Genomic DNA, 10,614 nt, shown 5'->3' with positions numbered 1-10,614 from the left:
CTGCCACGCGGCAGGACCCGGGACGGAGACCGGGGTGGGGAGCCTGCCCTCCCCGGGGCCCCCAGGGGCCCGGCCGGAGCTCCTGAACCCAACGCAGCCACGGGAGGCACCCCGGCCGCAACGGAACCCCGTCCCGGGCCTTTGGCAGTGCCGCAGGCCGGGGGACGGCGCCCGGGGCCGGAGACCCCGACCCGGGGCCCGGCCGGGCCCCTGGACCCAGCCGGGGCTCCGAGGACCGCAGGCGCAGGGGAAGCCTCCCCGGGCCCTCCCCGGGCACCCTGCCACGCGGCAGGACCCGGGACGGAGACCGGGGCGGGGAGGCCGCCCTCCCCGGGGCCCGGCCGGAGCTCCTGAACCCAATCCAGCCACGGGAGGCACCCCGGCCACAACGGAACCCCGTCCCGGGCCTTTGGCGGTGCCGCAGGCCGGGGGACGGCGCCCGGGGCCGGAGACCCCGACCCGGGGCCCGGCCGGGCCCCTGGACCCATCCGGGGCTCCCGGGCCCACAGGCGCAGGGGAAGGCCCTCCGGCCACCCTGCCACACGGCAGGACCCAGTTGCCGGCTGAGGACCGAGAGGGGTCCCAGAGTACCCTGTCCCTAGTAATCCGGAGGAAGGCTACCCCCCGTTCTTGAAACCCGCGCGCTCCGAGTGACGGAGGGGACCCTAGGGGCGAACGCACCCGGCCTCCTGGAGCCCCGGCTGGGATCCGAGAGGCAAATGGACCCTCATCGGGACTTCCAGGCCTGGCCCTGCCATCTGGTCGCCCCATTGGAAAGCATTGCGCGCGACCAGATGGCCGAGGGGAAAGGAGCCACCAGCTACTGGCCGGCAACTGAAAGGACTCCCGCCTGCCCACCCACCAGGGGCTCGGGGTGGGGACTCTGCTTCCCGGCTGGGCCTCAGGCACGGGGAGGACCACCGGAGCTCTCGGGGCCTGGGCGTACCCGGGGGAGGACTGCCCGGGACCCGTGGAGCCCGTCCCTGGGCACTTTGCCATGCCGCGGCCCGGAGGAGGGAAGCCCCGGGGACCTGGGAGGATGTTGCCCGGGCGTAGCCCATCTGGTCCCCGGCAATGAACCGCACAGCCCCGGCATGGGTGTTCCGGCATACCCTGCCCCTACTAATCCGGAGGAAGGATACCCTCCTTTCTTGTAACCCGCGCGCTGCGAGTGACGGAGGGGACCCTAGGCGCGGACGCGCCCGGCCTCCTGGAGCCCTGGCTGGGATCCGGGAGGCGAATGGACCCTCATCGGGACTTCCAGGCCGGCCCGGCCATCTGGTCGCCCCATTGGAAAGCATTGCGCGCGACCAGATGGCCGAGGGAAAGGTGCGACCAGATGGCCGGGACCGGAAGGACTCCCAGCTGCCCACACCGAGCCATAGCGGTAGGGCTCCCGCCTGCCCACCCTCACACCAAGGGCTCGGGGGGGACTCTGCTTCCCGGGTTGGCCTCGGGCACGGGGAGGTCCACCGGAGCTCTCGGGGCCTGGGCGCCCGGGGGAGGACTGCCCGGGACCCGTGGAGCCCGTCCCTGGGCACTTTGCCATGCCGCGGCCCGGAGGAGGGAAGCCCCGGAGGCCTGGGAGGATGTTGCCCGGGCGTAGCCCATCTGGTCCCCGGCAATGAACCGCACAGCCCCAGCATGGGTGTTCCGGCATACCCTGCCCCTACTAATCCGGAGGAAGGATACCCCCCTTTCTTGTAACCAGCGCGCTGCGAGTGACGGAGGGGACCCTAGGCGCGGACGCGCCCGGCCTCCTGGAGCCCCGGCTGGGATCCGGGAGGCGAATGGACCCTCATCGGGACTTCCAGGCCAGCTCGGCCATCTGGTCGCCCCATTGGAAAGCATTGCGCGCGACCAGATGGCCGAGGGGAAAGGAGCGACCTGGTGGCCGGCAACTGAAAGGGCTCCCGTCTGCCCGAGCCATAGCGGTAGGGTTCCCGCCTGCCCACGCAGGGCTCCGTGGCTGCAGGGCTCCGGGGCTGCAGGGCTCCAGGGCTGCAGGGCTCTGGGCCTGCAGGGCTCCGGGGCTGCAGGGCTCTGGGCCTGCAGGGCTCCGGGGCTGCAGGGCTCTGGGCCTGCAGGGCTCCGGGGCTGCAGGGCTCCGGGCCTGCAGGGCTCCGGGGCTGCAGGGCCCTGGGCCTGCAGGGCTCCGGGCCTGCAGGGCTCCAGGGCTCCGTGCTGAAGGGCTCCAGGGTCTGCAGGGCTTTGGGGCTGCAGGCCTCGGGGGACGCCCGGGGGACCCATGGAGCCCGTCCTGGGCACTTTGCCTCGCCGCGGGCTGGAGGAGGAAGCACCCGACGCCCCGGGGAAGTGTCGTCCGGGCTTGGCCCATCTGGTCCCCGCCTGAGAACCGCAATCCCCAGGAGGGGTGTCCCGGCATACCCTGCCCCTACTAATCCGGAGGAAGGCTACCCACCTTTCTTGTAACCCTCGCGCTCCGAGTGACGGAGGGGACCCTAGGCGCGGACACGCCCGGCCTCCTGGAGCCCTGGCTGGGATCCGCGAGGCGAATGGACCCTCATCGGGACTTCCAGGCCGGCCCGGCTATCTGGTCGCCCCATTGGAAAGCATTGCGCGCGACCAGATGGCCGAGGGAAAGGTGCGACCAGATGGCCGGGACCGGAAGGACTCCCAGCTGCCCACACCGAGCCATAGCGGTAGGGCTCCCGCCTGCCCTTGCAGGGCTCCGGGGCTCTGCACCAGGGTCCCTTGTCCCGGGCAGATGGACACTTGGCAGGCCGCAGGACGTGGGATCCCAGGCCCTGACCAAAAATCAGGAGGCCCGGGGCCGGTCCCTGCTTCTCAACACAGCCAGGCTGGGGAGGTCGGGGAGCCTGCCCAAGCACGAGGGTCCCGTCCCGGGCACACAGTCCATGAGGTTGTGCGCTCGTTTTCCACAATTTTCTTCAGAATAGTGCGTAGTTGCTCTAGGCAAAGTCCGCCCAGCCCTACTCAGGATGTGCTCTCGTTTTCCACAAATTTTTTCAAAATTCTGCGTAGTGGCGCTACGCAAAGTCCGCCCAGCCCTAGTTTAAACCCCATGCGCAGTACCTGTATGATCCTTAGACCCCGCGGTGTGCATGCCACACACGCACACGGCAGAAGGGGAATATTCTAATGTACCATATTATACGGCACCTTTACTGCGCTCCTAGCATTCAAGCCACACATAAACACTGCAGCCTACACACTAACGTGTCACGACACCCAGTTTGGAAAGCTCTGGCATACATGTTTCGCTGCGGATGCATTTCCGGCCGCGCAGGCAAAGATCTGGGTACCCTCATCCACTGGTGGAACTTGTCTATGTGCCTGGATGTTCCTCAGGCAGTAATCGTTTTACCTTGTGTCACACTTGTCCTGATGATGACCTCCAGTCATGAAGGGTGAAATGCCGTCAACTTGTACCAGCTAAATTTGGATTCTGTCCATTGACATGATTCTGCATTATTTCTGTATTGTATTAATTCATGCATAAGATCGCCTGGAATCTTTAAAATATGCTTTAGTATTTGCGTAGTTCACGTGTTTCACTTGCGCCATTTAATTAATTCTTCAAAAGCACAATGTGTTCCCCTTTCAACTAGTACACACATTTAAAGCATTGGTTGATGCTGTCTTATAATTTGTGAAGCATATTAATAATGCAGCATGGCTTGAAACTAATTCTAGGTCCCAATATAGACCACTGAGACTCAATAAGTTAACTGTAGTTTCTTGGGTTGAATTTCCAATCTTACAGCTCTATGTTACACTGACTGTGGTGGTTGATTTAGCAGATTTGTGTGAATGTGTTTTCAAGTGTCTAGAAGAGGCAAAGCCATGGCTTGCACACTCATTTTAAGTCTTCATCTGTGGGAGGAATCCAGATTGGAGATTCTAGGGTAATCAAATGTTTTTGGCCACAATTCCGGGGGAAGGCAAGGTTTGATTTTCTTAAGGGTATTGAGTTGAAAGTTGGCTCCCCTAATAGTATCACTGATGTGCGCTGTCGGAGGGAGGGTTGGAAACAAAATCTAGGAGGCCGGACTATGGGCTCAATTGTGGCTGTTTATTTGAATATTTCTACTACAAAAAAAAAACTTGTAGTAGGAGCAGTTCTTCCTCGCTCTACAGTACTTCTTTCTTTCCTCTCTTTTTTTTCATTCTTCTTCCTGTAGTACTTGATGATGTCCTCAGAACGGTTGTCTGTCCCTGATTAGTGTCCTGCTGTTGTGCACCTTTGTCGTGTTGGGGCGTTTTCACAGAGCTTCTTTTCCTCTTCTTCTTCTTCCATAGGTTTCAGGACCGTTGATGGACGCACCTCAGGATGCTTACAGAGGCAAACAGAAGAGAAGGTGGAGAGTATATGGTTATCCTTTTTCCTTTTCTTTTATAGAAGAGACCACCACCACACCGAGGACAGGGGCGTGTAGAGTGTAAGGATTGTAAGGTTGGGGGAAGGGTGGAAAGGCATGAAGTTGCTAGTGCTCACACCTCTGTTTTTGGTTCTGTCTCTAGTTAGCTGTCACTCTTATAGTGTTAGCAAGGGGGAAGGAAAGGGGAATAATAATTTTAAAAAACTAAAAACAAATAGGGAGGCGATACACCTTCCAGGAATGCGGCTTGTCTTGTCTTCAGACTGAAAGCATACAAACCATGAACCCAGAGGAAAAACAACAAGCATTGGCATAGCCGATAGGTCTCGCCTTTGGGACCTTATAAGTGTTTAGCCATGCAACAGTTGCATAACTAAATACTTATAAGGTCCCAAAAGCGAGACCTATTGGCTATGCCAAGCGGCCCCGAAAATGATCCCGATCAAACATCAAAGCGGCCGTGAGGCCACGAAAGTGAAAGTAATCGCGGTGAAGCACGGCGCGCGCCCCCGCGCACATGCACTGTAGCTCTAGGCTGGCCTGGTAGCACTTTTTGGAGCCCTCTCAATAAGACTCGCCAGACCAGCGCATGCGCTGGGTCAGGCGAGACCTAAAAATGACTTGCCCTTCATATGGGCGTGTATCAATCTGCGCCCGGTTACAGTTCTGTACCGGGACCCCACTAGCTCTTAGATCAGGAGGGCCGACAACACAATAAATAAAACTAAGCGTCAGTGGCTTCTCTCCCTCCCCCCCTCTTCCAGTTTCCCCTGATTAGACTCTCCCGCAGAGGCCGCAACTCTCCAGAGTTGCGGCAGTGGGTTATCGGCTCTCCTGGGGGGGACCACCACTCCTTGGACCACCACTCTGGGACATCGTCTTCGGCATCTTCTCGGTTTCCCAGGATCAGAAGGCGTCATGTGGGTTTTTCATCTTCCGTCTCTGGCGTCTGGGACGCGGGTTCCCTCTATTCTTTGGCGTCTTCTATGTGTTGTTCCGCTTCCGGTCCACCCTCGTCACGCTGGCTCTCCTCCTCATCAAGGCCGCCTCTCCTTCCCCATTGGTTCTCCAGGGAGGCGGTCTCCGCGTTGACCTGCACGGGGCGGGTCAAAGGATTAACCCTTGGAGTCTCTAGCCTTGACGCTGCAACCCCTGGCTTCGTGTCGGCTCCCAGGGGTACTGCGTCAAGTAAGGTTTGGATCTGCGAGTATACCTCTCCCTCACATGCATGTTTAAGAGTTTATCCAAGGTGATACCTAAGGATTTGGCAGAGTCTACAACATGAGGTGTGCAGTTCCGAGCAGTGAGTTGTTTAAGCCAGCCTAGGTTAGGAGCCCAGTGATTAGGTGGGGAGATCAACAAAAATTCATTTTTAAGAGTATTTAACAGCAGATCGTTCAGAGCTAACCATTGTAGGGTTTGTGCAAGTGCATCATTTAACGTTTTTATGTCCTCTTGAGATGAGATATTCAGGAATAAATGCGTGTCATCTGCATTCATGTGATACTGAATATTGGCAAGGTTCAGAATGATGGATAGTGGTTTGCATGCTGATAAAGTTTCGATACTGCTGCTGACATGGGACTGATCTCTATTAAATACAACTTGAATGCTCATTCTGAAGCAGTGAGTCAATTCCTGACACTATTTCATGGACTTGTGAAACTTCAGACAATGAAGGTACAGCTTCACATTAATGAAGATATTCGACCCGTTGTACAGCGACACCTAATTGCTTTTCACTTGCAGGAAGCTATTGAAAAAGAATTAGAAACTGTTAAAACATGACAAAATAGAGCGCTCTACTGATTCGACAGTGGATGTTCAGTGTGCATTTGTGTTAATATGCGGCAGGCCAACAAAGCAATCGAAAGAGAAAGATATCCAGGTCCACTTATTGCGGACATGATCACCCTTCTGAATGGTGCCAAAGTTTACTCCTGCCTTGATCTGAACAAAGGTTACCATCAACTTGAACTGGAAGAAATCTGTAGGTACATTACTACTTTTACAACGCATGTTGGTTTGTTTAGATACAAAAGACTCCATTTTGGTGTGTCATCAGCTGCAAACATCTTTCAAGATGTAATTGGTCGAATAATTCAGCCTGTTACACATACTTTTACCTACAGTGATGATATAATGGTGTTTGGGGCTACACGAAAGGAACATGACAAAGCACTCATACAAGTATGCTGTCTGCTTGCTGATGCAAGTCTCACACTAAGTGCGAATTTCACAAAAACAGGCAAATTATTTGAGCATATTTTCTCTAAAAGGGAATGACTCCTGACCCTGAAAAAGTGCAAGATTTGTCAACTGATTGCCCCTCAGAAGAGGTGACCATGCTGCGATCCTTACTAGACATGGCCAGCTACTGCCCCAGGTACATTATAGATTTTGCCACTGTGAGTGCCCCTCTAAGAGAATTAACAAAGAAAGATGTTCCATTTGAATGGTCATCTGATTGTGACTGAAGTTTCAAGAAAATAAAACACGCAATTGAAAATGCAACTGAAATGCCATATTTTGATAAAAAATTGCATATAGAAGTTGTGGTGGATGCAAGAACGGTGAGTTTGGGCACCTTCCTTGTCCAACACAATAGACAGCCTGATGCTCAGAGACACACTGTGGCCTAAAGTGCTTATTCTCAACCGGAGAAAGAAAGCTTAGCTGTGGTGTGGGCGTGTGAACACTTCCATGTGTTTCTATATGTGAAGCATTTCACCCTTGTCACGGATCATCAAGCATTGCTTACCATCTTCGGAAATCCGAAAGCCAAGATGCCCCCTCACATCGAGACATGGGTTTTGGGTCTGCAGGAGCATGATTACACTATCGTGCACAAACCGGGAAAAGATCAAAACTCCATGGACTACTTTTCACTAGTGCCAATACAGCGTCATAGTAAACCCTACCAAATTTTACCTCACTTCCTGTGGGGCTGGCACTAAACACTCCCACAGTGCTACTCTCAAGCAAAATCCCAAGATTTCAGGACCCTTCTTTCCTAGGGCAGAGTTGTGGACACACCCCAGAGCTGTTCCTAGCTTAATGATCCACCCCTCCTCTGGGGGAGATGCCAGCCTGTTTACCAACAAAATGGAGTGGGAAAGCTAAGGTGGGACTCACATTTGTCTCTTTGAAGCTGCGCCATCTGTGGTCACTACCCTGGTGCCACCCTGGCATGTGGCGGTCACCCCTCCTTTCTCCAGCAGATCCTTTGTTTGCCTTCCTTGGAGTGCTTTACACCTCTAAGCAGGACGGCAGCAGGCTATCTTGGGTGCAAGTTAATCAGAAGCGTCTACTAGATGTTTGGGGCAAGAAACTGGTGACTTTCTAAAGTCATCTTTGCATTAAAAGTTACTTTAAATCTTACTATAGCGTTAAGTTGAGTTTAATGTAACAATTAATTTGATGCCTTAAAGTACTTTATTCTATGGGCCCAAATGAAAGTTAGCACTGAGCGCAGGTGTACTCATAGTACGGCCCGGTAAGCCTTCCTTGGCGGCCCGCGGACCTTGCAGACAGCATATGCCTTTGTGTTTTTTATATCGTCGGTTGTGAGCTATGGGGGCCGGGTGATTCTTTTAAAGAACATTCACTTGTTAATGAGGCTTTGTTGTACTTCACCTCTTCTTAGCGCCCCTGCATCTCCACTCTGTTTGAGTGGAGATGCAGGGGCACGAAGAAGAGGTGAAATTCAACAAAGCCTCATTAACAAGTGAATGGTCTTTAAAAGACCTGTGAAGTACTTGGGTGCGGCGGCTGTGTGCGTTTCCGGGAAGCTGTCTCAGCGCGGGGTGAGGTGACTGAGGATGACGAGGACAGCAGGGTGAGGTGATGGAGGGCAGCAGGGAGTGAGAGCAGGGGGTGATGTGACAGCGGGAGGAAGACAGAGTGCGACAGAGCGAGGAAGAGGGAGGGAGAGAGAGAGGGAGAGGGGGAAGAGCTTCCCCTGCCATCAGCCTCAAAAACTTGGGAAAAAAAGGGCTGCCCATCACCTGCTTCGGTTCAGGGGGGACGGAGGCTTCCCTTCACCGTACCCTGCCCCCCGCTACAGTGAGGACCCTGAATCAGAGGGGCGTATTGAGGAGGAAGACACTGAAGACGAGAAAGAAAGTTAAGTCAGGGAGCAGGGTTCGCCCCACGTACACCTAAACATACCCAGACGACTCGAGGCTTCCGAGCAGCAGAAAAAGAGGGAGAGCCCCAAGACATCGCCCTTGGTGATTTCAGTGAAGAGGCCATCCAACGAAAGCCTGAACAATGACCCAGCAGCCTGATAACTGTGCTCACAACCTTTGACCCAAACCTTTTGTATTTACCCTTTGTCTTTAACTACATGTACCACCACAAAGTGATTTTCAACCCTTTTAGTCCATGCCCGGAAACACATCGCAACATTTTAACACAACTTATTCCTGTTCAGATGTACAAATATTTCTTTCCATAGCAATCGGTTCTGTAAGCTTTGAGACATTATGTTTCTTATTATTGTGTTTTTCGGAGGTTCTGTTTTACGTCATCTTTTGCTGCATTACAAAAGTCTAAAAGCGTTACACTAAAAATATAATTTCTTTCCAATACGTCTTTCTTGAAACTTTATTACATTCAACTGCCAAATCACTAAAAAAACAGAGGGGGAAGACAGAGAGAGGGAGACAGAGAGAGGGAGAGACAGAGAGAGAGGGAGGGAGAGGGAGGGAGACAGTGAGAGGGAGGGAGGGAGACAGAGGGAGAACAGAGGAGGAGGGAGGGAGACAGAGAGAGGGAGACAAACAGAGTGAGTGAGACAGGGAGAGAGAGAGGGAGACAGAGAGGGAGAGGGAGGGAGACAGAGAGGGACGGAGGCAGAGAGAAAGGGAGACAAACAGTGATTGAGAGAAAGAGATAGAGGGAGGGAGACGAAGGGAGGGAGACGGAGAGAGAGGGAGAGAGAGAGAGGGAGGGAGGGAGAGAGAGAGGGAGACAGAGGGAAGGAGACAGACAGAGACAGACAGAGGGAGGGAGACGGAGTGAGAGGGAGACAGAGAGGGAGAGGGAGGTAGGGAGACAGAGAGAGAGGGAGACACAGAGTGAGTGAGACAGAGTGAGTGAGACAGAGAGGGAGGGAGACAGAGAGAAAGGGAGACAAACAGAGTGATGGAGACAGAGGGAGAGAGAGAGATAGAGAGAGGGAGGGAGACGGAGAAAGAGAGAGGGATAGAGAGAAGGAGAGAGGGAGAGAGAGGGAGGGAGACAGAGAGGGAGGGAGGGAGACAGAGAGAGGGAGGGAGGGAGACAGAGAGAGGGAGGGAGGGAAACAGAGCGATAGATAGATAGATAGATAGATAGATAGATAGATAGATAGATAGATAGATAGATAGATAGATAGATAGATAGATAGATAGATAGATAGATAGATAGATAGATAGATATGTGTGAATGCCTGTTCTGGTGGCTCAGTGGACGAAGGCATCCGCTGCAGGGGCCTGTGTTCAACCTCATGGTCATAGTTTTTTTTTTGGTCTGGCCCCGCCCCCACCGGTGCGGCCCTCAGCCAGAAACCACACTGTAAATTTGGCCCCCGAGAGAAAGTTTGTGAGTACCCCTGACTTAGCGTGTGGTCTTGTGAAACCCCATGTTAGACAATGGGACTGGTGGCCTTACTACAGATAAAACAACAATTTCGAATTTTCACTGTCAGGACATGTAAAGTAAAAATTCAACTAGCCCTTCTTTTTAATATCTGGCACCCTGCCTTCTGGGTTACTAATGCCTGCCTTAGGGTTGACTTAGAAATATTAAGAGGAATGTTTGGATATGGTTAAAGGATTATTTTGCCATGTTAAGTTTGCAGTATAAAAGCTGCCCTACTAGGTCACACTGACAGACCTACAGTCATGTTTTCATTTTCACTAGAAAGATTAAAAAGATATTGATTCCATTTTGTCTAGTAGTACCGAATTCTGCAATGATTTTGTTTCACGTTCCATCTGAAGCAGACTGGTATACAGTCATCGATTTATGACAAGCATTCTTTTCAATTCCTGAGCATGAGTAGTCACAATTCCTTTTAGCATTTACATTTTTGAATACAGTTCTCGTATGCAGTATAGCACCACAAGCGTATACTGAAAGTTGTTCAATTTTCTCCCAAAAATTGAAAAAAGATCTAGAGAGTTGAGATTGTCATGTAATTCAGTGTTGGTCAATCATATCCAAAACAAAATAGGAATGTGAACAAGATACAATTGCTTTGTTG

The sequence above is a fragment of the Triturus cristatus genome, chromosome 3_1, assembly GCF_964204655.1.
Source record: "Triturus cristatus chromosome 3_1, aTriCri1.1, whole genome shotgun sequence".
Classification (NCBI taxonomy): Eukaryota; Metazoa; Chordata; class Amphibia; order Caudata; family Salamandridae; genus Triturus; species Triturus cristatus.
This window is presented reverse-complemented; position numbering follows the sequence as displayed.